This window comes from Coffea arabica, chromosome 8c, assembly GCF_036785885.1.
Source record: "Coffea arabica cultivar ET-39 chromosome 8c, Coffea Arabica ET-39 HiFi, whole genome shotgun sequence".
In the NCBI taxonomy this organism is placed as follows: domain Eukaryota; kingdom Viridiplantae; phylum Streptophyta; class Magnoliopsida; order Gentianales; family Rubiaceae; genus Coffea; species Coffea arabica.
In genome coordinates this window covers 35,627,118-35,650,974 of record NC_092325.1, presented here as the reverse complement: position 1 = coordinate 35,650,974, position 23,857 = coordinate 35,627,118, and the positions used below count along the sequence as shown (strand labels likewise).

The 23,857-nt window shown below is 34.7% G+C and overlaps 2 long non-coding RNA genes and 1 pseudogene across 2 annotated transcripts; all 3 read left to right on the top strand.

Moving 5' to 3' along the window:
• The first annotated feature begins 248 nt into the window (after positions 1 to 248).
• LOC140013765 (uncharacterized) lies at positions 249 to 1,042 on the top strand. The gene is made up of 2 exons (XR_011820603.1): positions 249 to 435; positions 659 to 1,042. It is a non-coding gene; the product is annotated as an uncharacterized lncRNA (long non-coding RNA).
• Positions 1,043 to 14,288: 13,246 nt separating this feature from the next.
• Positions 14,289 to 15,000, top strand: LOC113707202 (uncharacterized). The gene is made up of 2 exons (XR_003452172.2): positions 14,289 to 14,426; positions 14,573 to 15,000. It is a non-coding gene; the product is annotated as an uncharacterized lncRNA (long non-coding RNA).
• A 3,767-nt stretch (positions 15,001 to 18,767) lies between these two features.
• Positions 18,768 to 21,024, top strand: LOC113706026 (AT-hook motif nuclear-localized protein 23-like; annotated as a pseudogene).
• The last annotated feature ends 2,833 nt before the right edge of the window (positions 21,025 to 23,857 follow it).

Genomic DNA, 23,857 nt, shown 5'->3' with positions numbered 1-23,857 from the left:
ACCATCCAATAAATGGATCTAAATGGATTAAATAAATTTCATCCACCATCCATTAAATCAAAACCAATTATGAATCATTTATTCATGTTGCCACCTCTAGCCCTGCTCATTTGGTGATGAGAATTCAAAAGTTTTTTGGAATATTTGAAAGGACGGGTCCCAAAATTCTGTTGAAGCACAATAATTTAGGATGGACTGGTCCAAGGAAGATATAATTTTGGATGGACCCAGAAGCAAAATAATTTAGGATGGACTGGTCCCACAATAATTGCTCCTGGTGTTGGCACGATCAGAGACTCTCAGTCTTTCCCCTTCTCGGTCTATATAAGAATTTAGGTATAAGCCCAAAGCCATCTCAAATCAAAGGCAAACTTTTGGAAGACAAGGAAATCATGGCAATCAACAAGATTGGTGCAATGGCTATTCTTTTTTGTGGTATGTACAATTTTATTCTTTTGTATATGAGTTAAACCTGTTGGGGCAATTTTAAAAAATAAAAAGAGAACCATTCATCCCATCTATAAAAAAATAAATAAATAAAAATAAAAATTGAGCATCTCCCAAAAATTATAAGGATGATTTTTCAAAATATTTGCGCATCACCCCATACGTGATTTGGTTGGCGCATGATTTAAAATGATTTTGGTACTGAAAACAGGAATGATGCTTCTGGGAGCAAATGTGGAAGTCATGGCTGTCAGGCCCGGGCCTATCAGGCCTTGCCCACTGATTTGCATATTTGTCAAGTACGTGACCTGTGATGGAGAGAAGAAGTACCCAGGCTGCACCAATTGCTGCTTGGACGAGGGCTGCACGCTTCACTTTGAAGATGGAACCTCCCAATATTGTACTTGGCCGCCTAAGCAACAAGTGGGGCTTGCTAATATCATGCTAAAAAATATGCCCTTCTAAGTTTGTACTTCGGTTCTACGATGGTGGTCCGAATATAGCTATGAACTCTATCAGTGATTCATGAGACAGTAGTGAATCACGTTTAATAAAATAAAAGTACATAAATGAGTACTTTTCTTATAAGAAACAACGTGCCATATATAATCAAATTCATGACACATCAATAGCCTGAAATGATTAATTACATCTCGAAAAATTGTACTTAATTCTCCCCAAAATACGAGGGAAGGAGAAAGAGAGAGAGATAGGGACGACTGCAAAAAGTGGATCCACATCAATAGCCTGAAAAGATTAATTACATCTCGAAAAATTGTACTTAATTCTCCCCAAAATACGAGGGAAGGAGAAAGAGAGAGATAGGGACGACTGCAAAAAGTGGATCCACTGCTTCTTCAATTGATGTAATTCTTACAACATATGTTGTTGACGGGTATTTTACATACGTGCAAGCTAAAAAATACCGAATTACACCCGTTCACTGCAAGTATACAGATCAACTAGTAGTTTAGGGTATATATCGGGTCGATCCCACAGGGAAGAGTGAACAATTACCGGTATTACTAAAGCTTCTCTATTATTTAGACTATCAATGAATTATAACAAATTTAACCTACTGAAATTAACAAATAAAAGCTCCTTAGGTTGTGGTATCCCTAACTACTCATGCAAGTGCTACATTTGGATCATTGAGTACTATATCTAGGCTAGTTATGGTGTAATTTCCTTAAACATGTGAAACCTACTTTCGTAGTGAATCAACTATACTTATAACTAATCCATACCTATTCTCATGGTTATGAAATTAGTTACAAGTCAATTTCTTCAATGAAATTACATGAAATTAATCACCAAAACCCCATAGGTGCACCTCTACTCTCGTGAGTGTACTCCCCATGTTTAGCACTTATTGAACTAATGTTAAATCTCAATTTTCATTGCAGAAATAACACCTTAGATAATCACAATTAATGGTACCAGATTAATCATGATTTAAAGAGCTAAAGTGCTAAATAACTTGCTCAAATACTAGCAATCAAATAGCCAAATAATAAACACTAACAATCATAGGAAGTTCAACCAAACCCAAGGTATAAACTTTAAAGACACATATTAAACATAAAATCCAGTACTTGCATATTAACTAAATTTGGAATCAAGTACAAAAGATAAAGAGTTGGAAAGGAATGTAACCCATGTCACTTGAGCTCATCACCTTGCCTTCTTCATCTCTATCTTAATCCTAGTCTAGCAATATACAAGAATGGATGAACTATACTAGCTAAACTATACTACACAAAGGAAATGGAAGAACTACATTTCTGCACTTCCAGCTTTTCTCTCCCGTATCATCTTCTTCTGATTGCTCTCTATATAAAACTGATATGAGGTGCCTTTCCACTGGTCCAAAATTTCTGCTATGATTCTCCAAATCTGAATTTGTTAAAGGAGTCAAAAATAATGGCTTTTGACTTGGAACCTTGGCTATATCTCTTCCTTATGTCTTCTGAAGCATGTGCAGCCTACGTTTTCACTTTTGACCTCACTTCAACTGCATTTTTCTCCATGATGAAGGCCGAACTGGCTTTTGTGGAAAACACAAAAGTTGTAGCCCTTTGAATTAGCGTTCCAATGCTTCAAGAATCATCTAATTTGGAGATCGGAGGACGGAGATATGGTCAAAATACCATAGACTGGTCAATTCTAGGCTTCAGCTTTCGACCATCCAGATAAGTTTCTGTGTTTCGACCTTTTGACCAAGAAAACGGCTGAATTGGACTTTGATGTCTTCATACCAAATGTAGATATATCTCTTAGCTTCAAAATGGTACCAAGATCACCTTGATCCGATCATTGTAGCTCCTGATATAGTCAAAATACGAAAATGTGTCTGAGTTGTCAAAGCTGATATTTCTTGATTTTTTTTGTCCTCAAATTGCATTTCTTCCTTTTACACTTCATATTTTAATTTCACTACTTTAATCCATCTTCAATCATCCAAATATCTTCTCAATGCACTTCATTTGATGATTGAATCATTAAACCTACAAAATATGAAGTTTTTCCCATAAAAATCAATAGAAATGCAATGTTAGCCACTTTAACATAAAATGTAGATTTTTACCAAAACCTTAGTTATTTTAGTTATAAAACTAAATAATCAAACCAAAATTAACTAATAAAACACACTAAAAATACGTAAAATAAACTCTTATCAGTTGTAAACTAACATAATTTCAGGATAATTGAAATTTGTCAAGTCATCATATAATTAAATTAGAGCAAAATTCATGGTTAATATTAGATCAACCAAGCTGAATTGGATAAAACTCAACTTAAGAAACCCATGTTGGACAAAAGTTTCAAGAACTTAAAACGATTCTTTCATTTTACTTGATCCACCAACTTCTCTGCATCATTTGCTCAGTATTATCCAGAGAAACATTTTGAAGACATTAGAGGATAGCCGTCATGGATAATGTTCGCAATGTGATCAGCATTCTAATCTCTTGACTTGGACACTAATTACTCAAAATCAACCCCAACTGATGCAGGTCACATTTTCTCACTTCCACCTTACCACTTTGACCCATTCTCCAAGACAACAAGAAGTATCCTTTCATATTGGATTTTTTATTTAAATGTAAGTCAATAAACATTTTTGCTCTAGTGAGATTTTACTTGATTTTGACTCTAAATTAACATTAGAAGAATAATAGGAAGAAAATTAGCTTTATTCAATATGGCAACCATATAGAAGGAATTCATGCATAAGTTCTTACTAAATTAATTCCAAAAATGTACTTAGTTAAGAAAGAAAATATTTTACTTGATTTTGCACATTGTACGTATTACGTTTTCAAAGTATGCTATTTTTATCTGGTACTTAGAGTAGCTAGAATAAGAGAATGTACATTGCACATTATGCGTATTACTTTTTGTGACAAAGTTTTTTTGTCATGATTGCTAGAAATGAAAGAGATATTAAGTATTAAAGTCTTGTACTAAGACTAATTTTCTCCTTCAACAGAACATATAAAAAAACTTCAATTGATTGTCAATCTTATTGAATGTCATAGAATTTTTAAATCAAGCTAAATTAAATTAAGAAGATAGACTTCTCACATCAAACTCTCCAAACTCCTTCCAAAATTTAATGAAATTTTAACGGACTTCACGACTATTTTCTTACGTTGATATATTTAACAAAGAAAAAGGTTCTTTCGCTGTGGTCCTCTCAGTTGGTATTTTCTTACGCTGATATATTTAACAAAGAAAAAGGTTCTTTCACTGTGGTCCATTTTTATGTATTGATATATTTTCTTACGTTGCTGAGAGGTACAGCAACGTAAGAAAATATATCAATACATAAAAATGGACCACAGTGAAAGAACCTTTATGATGGTTCCATTTTTATGTATTGATTGCTTCATTAATGTCGATATGGATACGTACCTAACTCGGGCTCTCACAGCCAATTGGTTTGGATAGCAAGTTATTTACATAAATTTACTTATTTGCATCATAAATATATTTTTAATCATAATTTTATCTCACAGGAATTATATCAAAAAAGTGCCACATAGTTGCATCAGCCAAAATGAAATATATTTTCGTTGAAAAGTGCTACAATATTTTTTAAAAAAAAAAATTATTTCAAATAATCTCCGTTCTAAACACATATGGTTTGTTTGGATAGCGTATTATTTGAAATATTATTTGGAATAATCACTGTATCACTTTTTATGATGTGATGTATATGAAATAAAAAAATAATTAAAAATATAAAAAATTAGATTAAAAAATATGTTTATGATACAAGTAAAATATTATTTAGGATAATTTCACTGTACAAACGAACAAATAGTTGCATTGGCCAAAATGGAGTATATTTTCGTTGGATGAGAGGGCAGTTCCTCTGGCTGAATACCTATCTTTATGCGCAAAAGATAAAGCACATTATATATCATTCATATCTGATGTGATGTGGCGGTGGAACCCGCTCAATAACATGGCGATGTAATTTTAAACTCAGGCAACAAAAATGTCGGCACCAAATCCATCATTTTGTTGGAAAGGTTCGGACCTATCTGATACGATAGCAATAAAAGAATCCAGATTCTCTACTTACAACTACGGACAAAGCTAAGCTTAATTATGAATGTCTTAATTATGATGTTTGATGGCTGACACCTCAGACCCCCGGAGGCCGGATAATGGCGGGGTGTGATAAAGGACAGGCATGCAAGTGGAGAAAAAATTGACGAAATTATCACGTGACTATTTTTTGCATGGGAACGTGTAGGAAGGACCGGTCCCAATAACAATAATTTACGATGGACGGGTCCCAAATTCTGAGGAAGATTGTGTTTGTATGGATGTCATTTTATTTGGAAAAAAAAATATATATTTCAAATAGAGATAACCCCATCTCAAGATACTAATATTTCATTTTTGAACAGAAATGTTAGCTTCTAAGTGATATATTGGTGTAATAATAAATATTAATAATAAGAACATGTTAAAAATAAATTTTTATTTGGACTAATTTATAATTCACATGTAAAATCTGAATAATCACCGTGTGTTTATTACCACAATTGCACACACAAGTTTGTTAAATATTGACCTCCTTTTGGGTCAATCAATATTTAGAAAATTATAAGTATCGAACTAGTTCTATTATAAAACAAATTAATTTCCACAATAGATGTCACTTTGGTGGCATATTATTTCAATTTGTTTATCAATATATATATATATAAGCATACTAATATTTAAATTTTAAAATACACAAAATTTTAGATCATAGTCAACTTTGGTCAACTCTAATCAAACATGGTCAAACTATTCAAATTGATCATCAATTTTGGTCAATTGATCAATTGGATCAAGACTTATTGAATCAAAGATCCATATAATTACTTGATCCAAAATTTATCACTTAAGCCCAGAATCTTCTTGAAGCCCTCAAATGCCTATATACTTAGTGGACCAACCTTTTAAACTTTGTAAAGTTTAAATATCTTATTTAACTTGATTAGGATTCACTCAATGAAGGGCAACCCTAATTTCTTTAACGTAATTATATGCATATTGATTCTTAAACAAGAATATAAGCCAAAGAATATACAAATCATGGTTGAAGCAAGGCATGAAAGCCACGTACACAAGACTTAAAACAGCAACCATGTAAACATGGTTTCAATATAGAGGGAAATTATAAGCTAAACAACATGATTAAAGGTTGGCTCTGATACCACATGTTAAACTAACTATGTACATGTGAATGTACTATGCAGCGGAAATTTAAATATACTTACCTCTAACCATTGTTGTCAAGCACAAGTTGATCTCTTCTTGTATCTTTGACTTCTTCCTGCCTATTCTAACAATATAAAATATGTAGAAGAAGGAAAAGTAGAAAGAGAATTTAGAGTAAGGATCTTCTAACCTATGCCTAACCCAAAAGTGTGTACAATTGATGGAATACCACAGGTTATTTATAGGATAGGCTAGGAACCCTTACTGGCAAATACAAAAATCCCTAGGGTTTCCTTCCATCAAGGAAATCTTGCCAAAATTCATAACTGAAATTAATATTTTCTGACCAATTGATTGATTAACTGATTGAATAAGATAGTAATTAACAATAGATATCAATCAATCACTAACAAATGGAATATACTAATTAATTATTGACAAAATGTCAATCAATTAATTAGGATACCAATCACCAATCATTGCCTAATGCGAGACACCAATTAATTATCAATCAATTAATTAAAATATCAATCAATTATGTGGGTCATAATTTGCCTCTAAATGAGGTAAGTCTTACATCCTTCTCAAGTGGCTACAAAATTTAGTGGGCAAAATCCTATTTTAGATAGCAGATTCTACAATCCACCAAACTGTAAATGCATATTTAAGAACAAAATTTATTTTGCTGGGAAATGTCAATTTTAATAAAACGTGGGCACCCTTAAATTGAACAAGAGACAACGACTTTTTTTTTTTATTTTAATTTTGACATTAAAAAAATAGATGATGGCAACAAACGTACGTGATTTTACTATGAATACCTATTAGGGCCACTAAGTGAAGAAGAGCTAACGATTTTTTAAGTTCAGGCCAAAGACAAACAGAGGATAGGGACAATTGTACGTGATTTTACTGTGAAACCTATTGTCTGGCAACAATTGCTTTTGCATAGGAATCCTTAATCTGAATTGTTTTGGGACCAATCTGGGTTATCCTACCAGAATTCAGTTTGAGCAATAAGGCTAGTGCATTGAGCGAGCTCATGTGCAGGTCTAGAACAACATTTCTCAGCCTAAAAAAACACCTAATTGTAGGCTTGCGGGATATTGTTGCATTGTGAGTTACACAAAAGCCATCCATGTAGGCAAAAGAAAGCCACTACTTCTTCTCATGGCTTTGGGGATATTTTCGTGTTACTTGTTTATGGTGGTGGACAAATTGTCAAGGTTCAATTTTACAGCTTAAACACGGGAATTGTTAATTAACCTGATTGGACAGTTAATTTTCACCGGATTTATAGGTGGTTGCGCATTGATGATATATGGCAAATTAGTGCTGAATGTCTCATTCTTCGCATCGCAGCCTTGGACAAAAAAACAAAAGGAGTTCAAATATTGTAAGAGCTCTACTCTAGAATTTAGAGTACACGTTTAAATTGAATGAGTATCTGAGATTCAATACAAAGAGTCATTTTTGTGGTGACTATTAATCCCTCTTTCCTGATTTGTTTGCAGCGTTGCATCTAGGTAGTGAGCAGTTTGTCAACTGGTACGTTTTATCAACTCTGACCTGCTATCTTAATACGCACATTCACGTTTTGACACTTCAATAAGGCCGACACTTCGGATCCTACTTGGACGAAACGGATCGATAAATAGAAGTACATCTTGTTCATTAACATCTTGGAAATATTGGCAGTCAAACCAACTCTCATACGAGCTCCCGGCGGTTCATTCATCTGACCGTAAACTAGAGCCACTTTTGATTCTGCAATATTTTTTTTTATTAATCACTTCAGATTCTTTTCAACAATTTTTTTGGCAAATTAATCTTTTCCATTGCTGGAGAGTAAAGTTTAACAAGAGAGGTACTACTACCTCATATTTATGTCCGCTATTTTTTAGCACCATACAATCAGAATCAAAATTGAAACATTCACTACCGAACAATTAACAAAGCAACGCTGATCAAATCTGGATTCCGATGCAAGCTCCCAATTTTCTTTAGCTCGAGGAACACCACGCCAAGAGGCAAGAATCATCTGAATAGCGGTGACAACCATTTCAACAGCTGCCACATACAAGAAGTTGGAATTTGCTGGAAAATATGTTTATGCCTCACTTGCCAGATAGAATGGAGTGTTAATTTTATGAGCAAAACAATTTGAGCCAGCACCACCATTCAACTTCATTTTACCAAATTGTATGTCTTGTTGGGACATCAAGCGTGAATTAATATCCCACATCGGAAAAGAGATGAGTAGAATGAGGAACATATAAGTGGGAATGATCCATAGACCCAAGGCCTTAAGGTTTTGGGTTGTATGTGGTGTCAAACCCATGGTTGTGGTTTCCATTCTAGCTCATGGTTAAATTCCCCCCGAGTTTGGCTCTCTCAGATCCCAACAAGTGGTATCAGAGCTCCGTTGGGGTTTTGGTTAATTATTTGAAATTGAGTGGGTGGTGGTATACCATGAGGTTTGGAACTATACAGTTTCCAATTCAACCGTTTAATGGAACTACAAGTTTCACTCTTTGGCAAAGAAGAGTGAAGGATGTTCTAGTTCAACAAGGTTTGGCAAAAGCGTTGAATGGAAAGAACACGAAGCCAGAAAGCATGAATGATGATGAGTTTGAGGAGTTGGACGCAAGGTGTGCGAGCACGATTCGGCTCTATGTAGCGGACAACATCATAAATAATGTGATAGATGAGGAAGATTCTGCAGCAGACCTCTAGAAAAAATTGGAAAAGCTTTATCTGGCTAAAAGCTTATCCAATAAGTTGCATCTAAAGCGGCAACTCTATGCACTAAAGATGGTGGAGGGTGGCAGCCTTATGAATCACATGAATACGTTCAACGGAATTTTGGATCAACTCCAAAAGGTTGGCGTAGATATTGAGGAAGAAGATAAGGCCCTTTTACTTCTTACCTCAGTCTCTGATTCTTACGAAAGTGTCGTGACTACCCTGTTGTATGGGAAGGACACTTTAGAGTTCGAGAATGTGCAGTCTTCTTTGTTGGATCATGAAAAACAAAGGAAGGCAAACTAAGATGTGACACAAGAAGCTACTTTAATTGCTCGAGGTGAGAATAAAAGAGAAAAATAATTTGACGGTGAATCTAAAGCAGGTGGTTTAAAGGCCAAGAGAAAGGGTGGAATCCAGTGTTTTGGTTGTCATGAGTTTGGCCATATCAAAAGATATTGCCCTCATCGAAAGAAAAATGATGAGAATGACTATGATAATGTTGTTGGATATGCATAAAGTGGAGATATTCTCACAATCTCCAAAGGTAATAATACTTCTTCTCGTGATGGTTGGATTTTAGATTCTGGATGTGTTTCACATGTTTGCTCCAAGTTAGATTATTTTGATACTCTCCAAAGAAAGAAGACAGGTTTTATGTTCTTAGGTGATGGATCTACTTATCAAGTCAAAGGTGTTGGAGTGGTGAAAATCAAAATGTTGAATGGAGAGATTCGTTCTTTGGGTGGTGTGGCTTATGTCCCAAAGTTACAAAGGAATCTAATTTCTTTGAGCCAATTGGACTCCGAGGGTTACTATTTTTCGCTGCAGGTGGAGTCTTGAAAATCACACATGGCGAGATGGTCTTGTTGATGGGGAAGAAGTATGGTAATCTGTACCATTTGAATACCTCAATGGATTGGGAGCGGAAAGGGATCCAAGAATGCTCTCAAATTACAAATGGTGGTGAGAGGAAAAATCCTACTATGGGAGAGGGTGAATTGAGGCCCCTCTCGCGAGTCAACTAGATGTTGGACTCTGTTAGCTACACACGTTCATTTGCCGATTGAATTAATTGAAACCAAAACCGTATTGATTCGGGTGTGTAGTTAGGCACCAAGGTACTTGGTGGAAAAAGGCAAATGGAGTTTTTTGGATGGTTTGCTGTGTTTACTAAAAGAAATTTTCGCCAAGGTGGAGATTTGTTAGGAATTGGCTTAATTTCTTTTAGGTAAAATTCCTGTTTTGTGTAGAAGTAACTAGTTTCCTAATTGGATTTAGTTACTTGAAGTAGTAGTCAAGTAAATTCCTATTTAGCTAAATGCTATTTTCTACTCTATATGAGTTTAGGAAATAGTATTGGTTTTTAATTGTTATTTGATTTTTTGGCAGTAATGTTCTCTATAAATAAGAGATTGACATACTACAAAGATATACAAGAAAGGAGTGAGAGAGTTCTTAGTGGGTGAGAGGGTAATACAAGAGTTGGGGCTTGGGAATCAAGTTGTAATCTTGTGGTGTTTTTCTCATAGTAAGAACAAGTTTTTCTCTCCGTGGATGTAGGTTTGGTGATTAAACCGAATCACGTTAATTCTTGTGTGTTGTTCATCGTTCATGCTAGATATTGTTTTCTATTAAATTGTTGGTCTTTTCCTTTTCAAATAATTGGTCTGATACCCTAACAAGTAGTATCAGAGCCGATGGTTCGGTTGGGCAGTGACTCCAGGATAAAAAGCCAGTGGGAGTGGTAAGGTGTGGCTTGGATAAGAGCGGGGAAAAAAAAATCATGCAGATCTACAGTGAAACAAGGGCATGTGGGCTCTTGAGTAAGAATCGTACACTCCAGATTGAAGTAGACTTGATGGAGTGGATGGGCTAGGGAGAGAGGTTCGATGTGGAAGAGATTCACAATTGAGGGGGAGATTGTTGGGATATCAAGTGTGAATTAATATCCCACATCGGAAAAGAGATGAGTAGAATGAGAAACATATAAGTGGGAATGATCCATAGACCTAAGGCCTTAAGGTTTTGGGTTGGATGTGGTGTCAAACCCATGGTTGTGATTCCCATTCTAGCTCATGATTAAATTTTTCCCGAGTTTGACTCTCTCAGAGCCCAACATGTCTTCTAGTTCTGCATATCAAATATAGCAGTGGAATTGTAGAGGAATTACAGTAAACGAATAATTATAGTATGTAGTATCCAAATTGATCTAACACTTTTTCAACACAATTATTATTAATAAAAGCAAGAGGAGTCAAGCTAGCTAGTAGCAGCTAGCATACTGCTCTTACAAAGTACCAGAGGACAAAACGATCGCTAAACCTACAAGTTGTCAATAAACTCTATCACACCTAAGAATAAATGTACATTGAAAAACACCATTTCATAATGAAGGATGATGATTGATGGCTGACAACCTCAAATCCACAGAGGCCGAATAATGGATGGGTATCATGAATGAAAGGCTTGCTAGTGAAGAACAAAATGAGGAAAGCAAAACGTAACTAATTTTGCATGGACATTGTACTAAAACGTGGAACGCATAGGAAGGACTGGCTTCCAATAATTTACAAAGGACTAGTCCCAATATTCTGTTGATGCACATTAGTTTAGGATGGACCAGGAAGCACAATAATTTAATTAGGATGGAGAAGACTGACGTGACTGTTAATTTTGATTGAGAAATTATTTTTACTTAACAATCACGTGTCAAACACGTGACTTTTTCCATTCAAATTAAGCAATTTATCGTTTTTAGACTAAATACGATAAAATATAATTAATTCATGTATTAAATATGGTGTATCTAAAAGTTTGAGAATGAAATGTGTCAATAACCCAAAATTTAGGGACGAAAAGTGGATTTTTCCCCTCATCAATTACTTCTTCACTGAATTTGATTATCAACGAGATCATGTACATGCTGTATTCCAGGCAATGGTGATTTCTAGAACACGTCCGAAAACATTTTGAACCCAAATTTAGAGTACTAAACTAAAATCATGTTCTTTTGTCCTATATTTTAAGTAACTAGTATAAGAGAGCGTCCGTTGCATGTTGTTTGTATTCCTTTTTGTGATATTTAGTCGCTAAGTTTTTTCTCGTGATTACTAGAAATAATAGAGATATTAAGGATTTAAAGTGTCGTATCAAAATAATATTCTCCTTCAATAAAACATAAAAAAAATACAAACTTTAAATGATTTTCAATCTCATTAGAAAGCGTAGAATATCAATATCAATCTAAACTAAAATCCAGCAGATAAACTACTCACATAAAACTCTCCAAACAAACTCCTCCAAAACTTTAATGGAATTTTAACATACTTGACAACCATTTTATTGAGTTTGGTGCACCCATATGCTGAACACTCAAACTGAAAGTACTAATTCACGAACGACATATACTACTTTTTGTCTAGAAATTTGCATGCAGGCTTAAAACCATCAACGCAAATTCGCAAAAGTTGATATATTTAACAAAGAAAAAGGTTCTATCACTGTGGTCCTCTCAGGAGGTACCCTTATCGATACCTATATACATGTGGTACATAATCAACAAATATGAAAGAATCATTTGAAATCTAGCAAATCATGCAAGCAAGAATTTAATGTCGTTACCTACCCGCCAAAAAAAAGAAATTAATGTTGTCTTCTTATGTGTTAATGTAATACAACATGATGGTTCAGTTTTTATGTATTGATTGCTTGATTAATGTTGATATGGACAACGAATTAGTTTGGATAGCAAATTATTTATACAAATTTATCTGCTTGCATCATAAATATATTTTTATCTTACTGGCATCACATCAGAAAAGTGCTGCACTATTTTTTTAAAAAATTATTTCAAATAATCTTCTATCTAAACACAGTCGCATCGGTCAAAATGGAATCTATTTTCATTGAAAAGTACTACACTATGTTTTTTTTTAAAAAAAATTATTCCAAATAATCTCCTATCCTAACATAGTTGCATTGGTCAAAATGGAGTATATTTTCGTTGGATGAGAGGCTAGTTCCTCTGGCGAATACCTTTATGCGCAAAAGATAGAGTTCCTAAATTCATGTAAAACTTTACAAAACTGTCTACGGACACAGCGTGGCCAATTGAGGTCCTCAATTCATGCAAAACTAACTCTGGGCAAATCTATCATTTTGGCTTAATTCCCATTAAAAGAATCCAAACTCCCTACTTATGACTTTGGACAAAATTTTACTCCATCCTTGAATATCAAATCTTTCGCCAATTATATAGCAAATTTTCCATTATAAATATCTGAACTATAAAAAAAGATTTCCTTCAAAAAAAAATAGTTTCAGGCCACATTGACCAAAGTTGCTATTGAAATGTTTTTGTGAATAAAAATAGTCCATTTTTTACGGTGTAAACTTAAAAAGTTTAAAATCAAGATGAGTGACTTAAAATTCATTAGAAGTACAATATTTAGGATGGTCTGGTCCCAAAATTCTATGCAACAAGTTAAGAATAGTCACATTCGTGGGGTATGGTGACGTTGGCGTCAACTTGAGGGACTCGTGCCAGTCCAATAATTACAAAGGGCTTTTTTCTGAAGGTAATTTGCGAAGTACAGGTCCCAAAATTATGTTGAAGCAGAATAATTTAGGAAGGACCAGGAAGCACAATAATTTAATTAGGATGGACTGGTCCCAAAATTATTTGGAAGTATAATATGTAGGATGGACTGGTCCCAAAATTCTGTGAGATAAGATAACAATAGTCGCATTCGCGGGGTACCGTGATGTTAGCATCAATTTGAGGGACTTCGAGCCTGGACCCGAATGATGTAATACTTCTTGAATATTTTGTAATTTTTTGTGAATTATTTATAAAATTTTATATCAAAACACACAATCAGGATGCATAAGATCCATATGAACGATAATAAAATATCACACTCATGTTGTAAGCTTGACAACTATTTAATTGTCAAACTCCTCTAAAATATAAAATATCAAACTCCTCCAAAAATTTAACGGAATTTTAAAACTCCTCCAACGACATATACTACTTTTTGTATAGAAATTCACATGCAAGATTAAAGCCATCAACGGAAATTCGCAAAAGTTGATATATTCAACAAAGAAAAAGGTTCTTTCACTGTGGTCCTTTCGGGAGGTACCCTTATCCATACCATATATATATATGTGTGTGTGTGTGTGTGGGGGGGGGGGGTATATAATCAACAATATGAAAGAATCATTTAAAATCTAGCAAAGCAAGAAATTAATGTTGTGGCTTCCAATAATTTACAAAGGACAGGTCCCAAAATTCTGTTGAAGCACAATAATTTAGGATGGACTGGTCCCACAATAATTGCTCCTGGTGGTGGCACGATCAGAGACTCTCACTCTTTCCCCTTCTCGGTCTATATAAGAATTTAGGCATAAGCCCAAAGCCATCTCAAATCAAAGGCAAACTTTGGAAGACAAGGAAATCATGGCAATCAACAAGATTGGTGCAATGGCTATTCTTTTTTGTGGTATGTACAATTTTATTCTTTATATCAAAATAAAAAGAGAAGTATTCACCCCATATCTATATATATATATATATATATATCAAAAAATGAAAACTAATTCATCCCATCTCTCAATTGATTTAAAATGATTTTGGTACTGAAAACAGGGATGATCCTTCTGGGAGCAAATGTGGAGGTCACGGCCGTCAGGCCCGGGCCGGAGCAGATTTGCCCACTCTATTGCATAGTTGGGATCGAGTACGTGGACTGTGATGGAGAGAAGACCTACACAGACTGCACCAATTGCTGCTTCGAGAACGGCTGCACTCTTCACTTTAAAGATGGAACTTCATACTTTTGTACTTGGCCGGCTAAGCAAGAATTGGGGTTTGGTAAAGGAGTTTACAAGATATAGTACTCTAAACGAGTACTAAATGACGGGTATAATATTAATATACGCCCTTTTTAGTATGTATTTCGGTTTCCTCGAGGGTGGGATATAACCATGCCAAGTAATATATCAGTACCGACAGTACGTGCTTCATGAGATAGTGAATCATGATGTTCAATAAAATGAGTACTTTTCTTAACAGAAGCCACGTGTCGTGCATAATGAAATTCGTCATACATCACCTTGAATGATTAATTACATCTCGATAAACTGTACAGCTTCTCCAATTGAATTTTGTCCCATTAATGTAACTCTTACAATATATGCTGTAAACTAACATAATTTCAGAATAATTAAAATTTGTCAACTCATGATACAGAATAAATTAGAGCAAAATTTACGATTAATATTATGCCAACCAAGCTAAATTGGATGAAACTCAACTTAAGAAACCTATGTTCGACAAAAGTTTCAAGAACTTGGCGATCCTTTCATTTTACTTGATCCACCAACTTGACCAATTTGACCAATTCTCCAAGACAAAAAGAAGTATCCTTTTATACTGGATTTTTTTTTTAAAAATCAAAAATCAAAAAACATTTTCAGCTCTACGGAAGATTTACTTGATTTTGACTCTAAATTAACATTAGAAGAATATGAGGAAGAAAATTAGCTTTATTCAATGTGACGAATTCATGCATAACTTCTTACTAAATTAATTCCGGGCAAATTACTTAACACAGGCTTATTAAACTTTTTATTTTCCTTTTTCTCTATAAGATTTAGAGTTTTCCTTAAAAATAAGACTAAAAAAAATTACGAACTTGTGGTGGAAAAAAAGGATAAACTGCTTTCTTAGTGACATAAGGGAATATTATTTTTTATATTCCCCTATGGTTAAATATTTTTTATATAACCCCTTAGGGTTTCAAAAGTTATATATAGCCCCTTATGATTTGGATTAAAGTGTCAAAATGACGGAAATAGGCATTCGTAGCAAAACTTCTAAAAATATTAAAATTACCCTTATAAATATATGATACACTAATCTCGTATGGTTTTTATGTTTTACTATATAACTCCTTTATGGTTTAAAACTTTATCAATATAACTCCCTTAAGGTTTTCAAAATATACACATAAACCGCCTTGGTTAATAAATAATTTTTAACTTTATGTAAGGATATTTTTAATATTTTAGGTGACTCCATTACAAATGATCATTTTCATAATTTTGACACTTTAATTTAAATCATGAGAGAGTTATATATAGTTTCTAAAGTTATAAAGGGGTTATGTAAAAAAACACTAAATCACAGGTGATAAAGTGGAATTTGCCCTACATTTGTCGATGACCAAGCCTAAACTTTAACGGAGCATTGAGAAAATCTGGGCACGGCGGTTTGGTTTCTAAAGCATCAATGAATTTCATTTTTCCTTTCCTTGATAGGGGTGGGATCCCAAAATAATAATGTGACGTGGCGGTGAACCAGCAATAATAATTTCATTTTTTTTGGCTTCCGTGTTAAGAGTGGGGACACAAATGATAATGTGCCTGGACTCATACAAAACCATTGTTTTGAAACTCAAACTAGTGATTAAACTAGTAAAGTAGTTAACTTCCATCGTTTCCGGAAATAAAAAAAAGATTAAACTAGTAAAGTAGTCGGATCAGGTTCAATCAGTTCAATCCCGAGTCATTGATTTTTTATTTTTAAAATAAAAAATACCAAATAAGAAAAAATGTGTAAAATCAACACAAAAATCCTAAATTTTCTAATGTTATCTAGGGAAGATTTACTGGTCTAGTACCCTCCAATTCATCTACCAAATAAAAGAAAAAGTATTTCCTAAAAAAATAAAGAATCAACAAAATTATGAACAAATCTATCCAATATCTAAAATTGAACAAAGAAGAGTTTAACTTTCCCAACTCAAAAAGAAATCTGATAGGATTTGTAAAATTAAGTGCAAGGAAACGGTAGAAAAAATCATGGATATGAAAACTAAAGGGTGCAAAAAATATAGACAAGAAAGAGAATTTCAAAAATATTAGGGGCAACTTTGATAAGAATGAGAATTTTAAATATTTCAAGGGTGCAAAAAGGACAACTTAAAAATTTTCAAAAATTCTATGCCTAAAACAAAAATTTCTCAAAGTCGGGAGGGCAATTGGTCACCCTCAACTCCATTTGCCTCTGCCTCTATTATTAATGCATCAGCTTCTGCTGGTAGGTTTTCTTGAGGCTGGCACCTTTGCTATTGCTCCTCCTTCTATGACCGCTGCAAATCATTGAGCCAGTTCAGTTTAATAGTACTAAAAAATAATACCAATTATAAGAAAAAAGATATATAAATTTTATATACACTAACAGAATATATATAAATGGGGTTAGACATATATCATGTATGTAAAATATAATAGTTAACTTGAAATTGTCCACAAAAATGAATTTATATGAATTATCCACAAAAATCATAGATATCCATTTACTTAAAAACCAAATAAAAGAAACCGTATTTCTTGTTGCATGTTTTTAAACTCTATCTCATTCCTCTGTTCTTTAGTGTTGGCCTCCTCCGCATTTAGTCCACTGCCCTTATGAACACGTTGATGATGATGGCAACTAGCAACCGCCATCAAATCTTAAACGTGGTGTCTCAATTTCTGCTAATTCAATGATGTACTAGTTCCGACCTTTTAACTCTTTTACCGCAGTGAAAAAGTTTAATTTTGGACAGAAAATAAAGAGAGCAACTAGTGCCTTGCCTGCTTAAGTATGTGCTCAGAAGTGACAAATAAAGAAAGACAGCCTTTACCTTTCCAGTATGACTAAATGCTTGTGTTCCATTCTAGTTTTAAGCCAACTTAAGGATTAAGGCTTAATGGGGTGGGAGATTAAGAGTTTAAATATTACCTCCTATTAATTCAAAAAAAATTCATACGAGTGTGGTTTAGTCCTCCATAGGCCCATTTGGACCTCCCTCCTTAGATTATGATGTGATTCAGTCCCCATTAATTCCCTATTAATTACCACATGGTTATTTGTACAACAATCTTCATGGTTAGTTCCAATTATTTTTGTCATTTATTGATTTTTTGTCATTTTCAACACCTAAAATTTAGAAGTACATAAAAAAGTATCTTCATATTACAAGAAATGATAATACAAAAAAAAAGTAACCAAAATATTTAAATGGATTATAAATGGATAATTGGTTTTTATTTAATCCATTTAGATCCATTTAATAAATGGATCTAAATGAATTGCATAAATTTCATCCACCATCCATTAAATCAAAACCAATTATGAATCATTTATTCATATTGCCACCTCTAGCCCTGCTCATTTGGTGACGAGAATTCAAAAGTTTTTAGGAATATTTGAAAAGAAACCAATAATGGCTGGGTATCGCAAATGAAAAGCAGACTGGGCCGACTGGCTTCCAACAATTTACAAAGGGCGGGTCCCAAAATTCTGTTGAAGCACAATAATTTAGGATGGACTGGTCCCAAAACTCTAAGGAAGATACAATTTTGGATGGACCCAGAAGTAAAATAATTTAGGATGGACTGGTCCCACAATAATTGCTCCTGGTGTTGGCACGATCAGAGACTCTCACTCTTTCCCCTTCTCGGTCTATATAAGAATTTAGGTATGAGCCCAAAGCCATCTCAAATCAAAGGCAAACTTTTGGAAGACAAGGAAATCATGGCAATCAACAAGATTGGTGCAATGGCTCTTCTTTTTTGTGGTATGTACAATTTTATTCTTTTGTATATGAGTTGAACCTGTTGGGGCAATTTTAAAAAATAAAAAGAGAACCATTCATCCCATCTAAAAAATAAAAAATAAAAAATTGAGCATCTCCCAAAATTTATAAGGATGATTTTTCAAAATATTTGCGCATCACCCCATACGTGATTTGGTTGGCACATGATTTAAAATGATTTTGGTACTGAAAACAGGAATGATGCTTCTGGGAGCAAATGTGGAAGGTAGTATAGAGATAGCAAAGTATATATTTGGTTTGGTTGATAGATGCCTTATATATAGGCTAAGAAATTAGGAATATTAAAATATCCAACACCTATTGTCTGGCAACAATTGCTTTTGCATAGGAATCCTTAATCTGAATTGTTTTGGGACCAATCTGGGTTATCCTACCAGAATTCAGTTTGAGCAATAAGGCTAGTGCATTGAGCGAGCTCATGTGCAGGTCTAGAAGACTAGAACAACATTTCTCAGCCTAAAAAAACACCTAAACTTGCAACTGATGAAGGCAATTTCAATGTCATATACTGAAGGGCCCAATGCAGATAGAATTAGAAAAACTGCAACATTGCCTTTGGTCAAAAGTTGATTGTAGGCTTGCAGGATATTGTTGCATTGTGAGTTAGACAAAAGCCATCCATGTAGGCAAAAGAAAGCCACTACTTCTCACGACTTTGGGCGTGTTTTTGTGTTAGGTGGACAAATTGTCAAGGTTCAATTTTACAGCTTAAACATGGGAATTGTTAATTTGAACCGGATTTATACACTACTAGAAAAATAGCTTTTAGTGACACTTGTATTATGACATTTTTTCCTAAACGTCATAATAGGGTGATAACATGACAGTCAGTCAGGAGTGTCATTAAAAAGGTGCCAAAAATAGACAAAACTACACCGTATCACCCTTAATTTTGAAAATTGGCTCTATGTTTTAGCGCGTGATTATTTTCACCAAAAATTCTAATATTTCCTCCCTTTTCTTACTTACCACATCTCATCACATCTCTCCTCACCCGCTGCATTTTATCTCTTTTTGTATTGTGACTTTTCCCTCCCTCTCTTGTTTCTCTCAATTTAGGGCAAATTTAGCCAATTTTCTTGCCAATCTGCTAATTTTTCAAGGAGGAAGCAACTAGGATTCATCCCACCGATGGAGGTATGATGATTAAGATGTTTGTTTAGTTTACTGAATATCAATGATTCAATTTTTTGTTAACATCAAGGTTGTTTTCTTTTTGATTTCTTGTATTTAAGAGATAATTTTAACTTTAGGTCTAAATGGATGATGTCGAAAGATAATTGTCTTTTGGATGCCGTCGAAAGATTCCAAGAAAATGTTATAGCCTTCTTTAGCATCAGTTTGGTAGCATCTGTGACCCACCACATGTTTGATAAATTGACTAAATGAGTTTTTCATTGCTTGCCAAATGGATTTGCTCTCTAGTTTACTCAATTCTTCCAAGCAGCATACCCTTTAATTTTTTGCCAAGGCTCTGCCTTCTTTTCTTGAAATTTATTTTATAAACTTATCTTGAGTTGAATAGAGAACTGAAATACTGCAACATGGTTGAATGTGTCTTTATGTATTCTCTTCAGATCTTTAGTTTGAACATGCATTTTCTGTTTGAGATATTTAGCTGTTTTTGTCTATATAGAGCTGGTCACATCAAACACAAGCTCAGGCGATGTTGTAGCTCGTCGGCCAAGAGGCCGGCCGCCTAGCTCCAAAAACAAGCCTAAACTCCCGGTGATAATCACTCAAGAGAGCGCCAACACGCTCCCAGCACATATATTAGAGGTCAATAGCGGCTGTGATGTGTTTGAATTAGTTGCAACATATGTTAGAAAAAGGCAAAGAGGTATTTGCATATTGAGTAGTAGTGGCACGGTCAACAATGTGAGCTTGAGGCAACCGGCTGCTGCCGGCTCAATCATGACGTTACATGGCTGGTTCGAGATTTTATCATTGTCAGGCTCCTTCCTTCCACCATCAGCTCCACCGGGTGCCACCAATTTGACCATATATTTGGCTGGTGGATACGGTCAAGTTGTTGGAGGAAATGTTGTGGGAGCTTTGATTGCTTTTGGACCTGTGATTGTTATTGCTGCTTCTTTCACTAACGTAGCATACGAAAGACTGTCTTTGGATGAAGATGATCACTCACTTCAGGCAGTGGCAGTAGTGGTGCTGTTGCTGGTGGCTCAAATAATAAATTTTCTGATCCATCTTTAAGGCTTCCCTTATTCTAAATTAGTTTGTAATTTGTAGACACTTTTGGTGTGGATTGTTTGGATGATGTACTTTTGCTCAAGTTTGGATGATTGTATTGCTTCTTTTATATTATTGTACTAGCTACGTTACAATCCTTCAAAATTTAGGATTGGAGATGCTTGTGTGGCAGGATGAAATGTGGTTTCTGCCGTCATATGATATACAGCAGGAATTTGGAACACTTTAATTTGGATGCTACACCGACAAGTAGAAAATGTCATAAAAGCTTGATCTAGTTACTCTTCAAAAGTGTCATAATATTTCTATCTACTTATACTAAAAAAGTGACATGATATGTTATTGTACCCCAACATTTCTTGTCATTTGAAAGTGTCATAATATGCATAGATAATGATATTTAATAGTGTCATAATAATGATAAATTGAGACACTTAAAATTGTCATAAACCTATCGTGACGCTAGAATGGATACCGCTTCTAATAGAGCGTCATTAGAGCCTAAACGTCATGACATAGATCTATAATGACGCTTTTGAATGTCATAAAAGGACACTTTTGTAGTAGTGATAGGTGATTATGCATTGCTGATGTATGGCAAATTAGGGCTGAATGTCTCATTCTTCGCATCGCTGCCTTGGACCAAAAACAAAAGGAGTTCAAATATTTTAAGAGCTCTACTCTAGAATTTCGAGTACACGTTTAAATTGAATGAGCATTTGAGATTCAATACAAAGAGTCATTTTTGTGGTGACTATTAATCCCTCTTTCCTGATTTGTTTGTAGCGTTGCATCTAGGTAGTGAGCAGTTTGTCAACTGATACGTTTTATCAACTCTGACCTGCTATCTTAATATGCACATTCACTGACACTTCAATAAGGCCGATACTTCTGATAGAGCGGTTATTTGGCAAATTTTGCACCGTTATTTTGTCCTAATTTTGGCTATTCACGGTGCTAAGAATTGGAATTGCACTCATATTCGATATTTGTGTGAATTGTAGGTGGTAGGCATGAAAAATGATCTCGCGGGGTAAATTTTCAGAAGACTTTTCGTCTCAGGGCGTGGCTACGCCTTAGAAGGTGGACGAAACCGAAAGCCGGACTGCGGTCCACGTGAACCGCGAGAAGTATGGGATAAAAACTCCAAAAGGATAGCTTTTGTTAGATGAATTACTCCAAACGTCTCCTTTCTTTACTTTCTTTTGGGCGGCGGCTATAAAGAGAAAAGCAAGATTCAAAAAGTAAAAATAGACCCTAGCTTTAGCTTCAGAAGTGAGACGCTTTTTATTTTATTCTTTTGCTCTCCGTCGGCCGCAATTAGATTAGTTTTGAGTTTTCTTTTTCTTCTCTTTCAGTCAGACGTATTTCTTCTTTTTCTTTTAGCTTTCGTCTTGTACGGCTTGACTCCTGAGTTGTTACTTTAGCTTGAGACAATTCGCGTTGATTTTCTGCCTTGTGATTACGACCCCAATTCTTCGGCAAATAATCGAATGAATTCAATTAAATCACGCGGGATCGACACGATGAGGAGCGGCTAATTTCCTCCTCTACCCAAAGGTTGACGCGAGGGCGCGGTCCATCACACCTGTGAGATCTAATCAAGCTTTCATTATTTCTTCCAATTCGTTATTATTCGTGCGTTTTCTGAATTAATTGTTCATGGGTATTTGATTAATCGAATATCAACGGCCGGGTATTTGATTTAATTTAATAGCCTACTGCCACGTTAATTAAATAGAATCCGTAATTGTTCATTTAGTTAACACCCCGTGACAACCACCATAATTGGATTTATGATGGGGAAACGCAAGATCTAATTTAAATAAACCCTCTTAGCGTGTTTATTGGTTAGGGTTGGGTTCTTCTAGCTTTAATGCAATTGGGTAATTAAATTCCTACGGTCGTACTTAGGGTTGTTATCTGGTTAGAGAAGTAGTCAATGGTCGTACCTTGACTGTCGAAAAAGTAAGGAAGAGCTGGTTGTCAGAGCTTATTGATGGCTATAACCAGCCTAGTGATAAATGGATGAAATATCTTTGCATCGATGAGCATTTATTTGGACCGTGCCTGAGCAGTTGATCCTTTGGGTAGAACTTTTATTAATTGCTATTTTTAGTGAATTGTGCTTTGTGAGTTAGTTTTGAATTTTGTTTGTTTTATTTTTTTATTTTTTATTTGCCTCCCATTGAAAATCCCCCAATTTCGTTCTACTAATTTGGAAAGAAATAATTTCCTACCTGCATTCTGTGGAATTGACCCTACTTGCCATTGTACGTAAAATTAGTATTTTTATAGACAAATTCGGTATATCGGATCAAGCAAACTCTTCGGAAACAGGGTGAATCAAGTAACCCATTGCACACCTAGGGTCCCTGCTCCAGTACTTGGATTTGTTCTATAAGTATTTAATTGAGGTGGTAATTAGGACTTTTTAGTAATTATTATTGCACAGGTTCGGCACTTGTCAATTTTTGGCGCCATTGCCGGGGACTGGTGCCTGATTAATTTGTTTCTTTTTTAGTTCAATTTTTTTTCTCTTATTTTTTTGTATATATATTATGGCTGCTAACATTTCGTATTTTGGTGATAGATTGGATTTTAATTCTACAAGGGGTTATGAGACTCATGCTTTTTCTAATGATCAATGTGCTGTTGCAAATTGTGGAGCTTATTTTGCCTCGAATTATTCAACCGACATATGCCCTGCATTTCAGGATGGTCTAAGTACTCCAATCGATACTTTTGAAGATTTTTCACCTCAATATCAAATGTGGTATGACCCTTATTCGAACAGATATGAGCAAGGATGGTGGGATGATTCCACTTTTAATTATGAACAAAGGCCAATAGATTTTCAACAGCTAGAGTCTCAAGGACCGTCATCCATGTCAGGTATGTCTCTTGAAGAAATAGTTGAATTAATAGCTACTAACACATCAATAGGAGACACATCAAATTCAACAGGAGACACATCAAATTCAACAGGAGACACGTCAATTTCAACAGAAGACACAAAGGTTGATTAAAGAGATGGAAGATGGAAGGCGTGAATT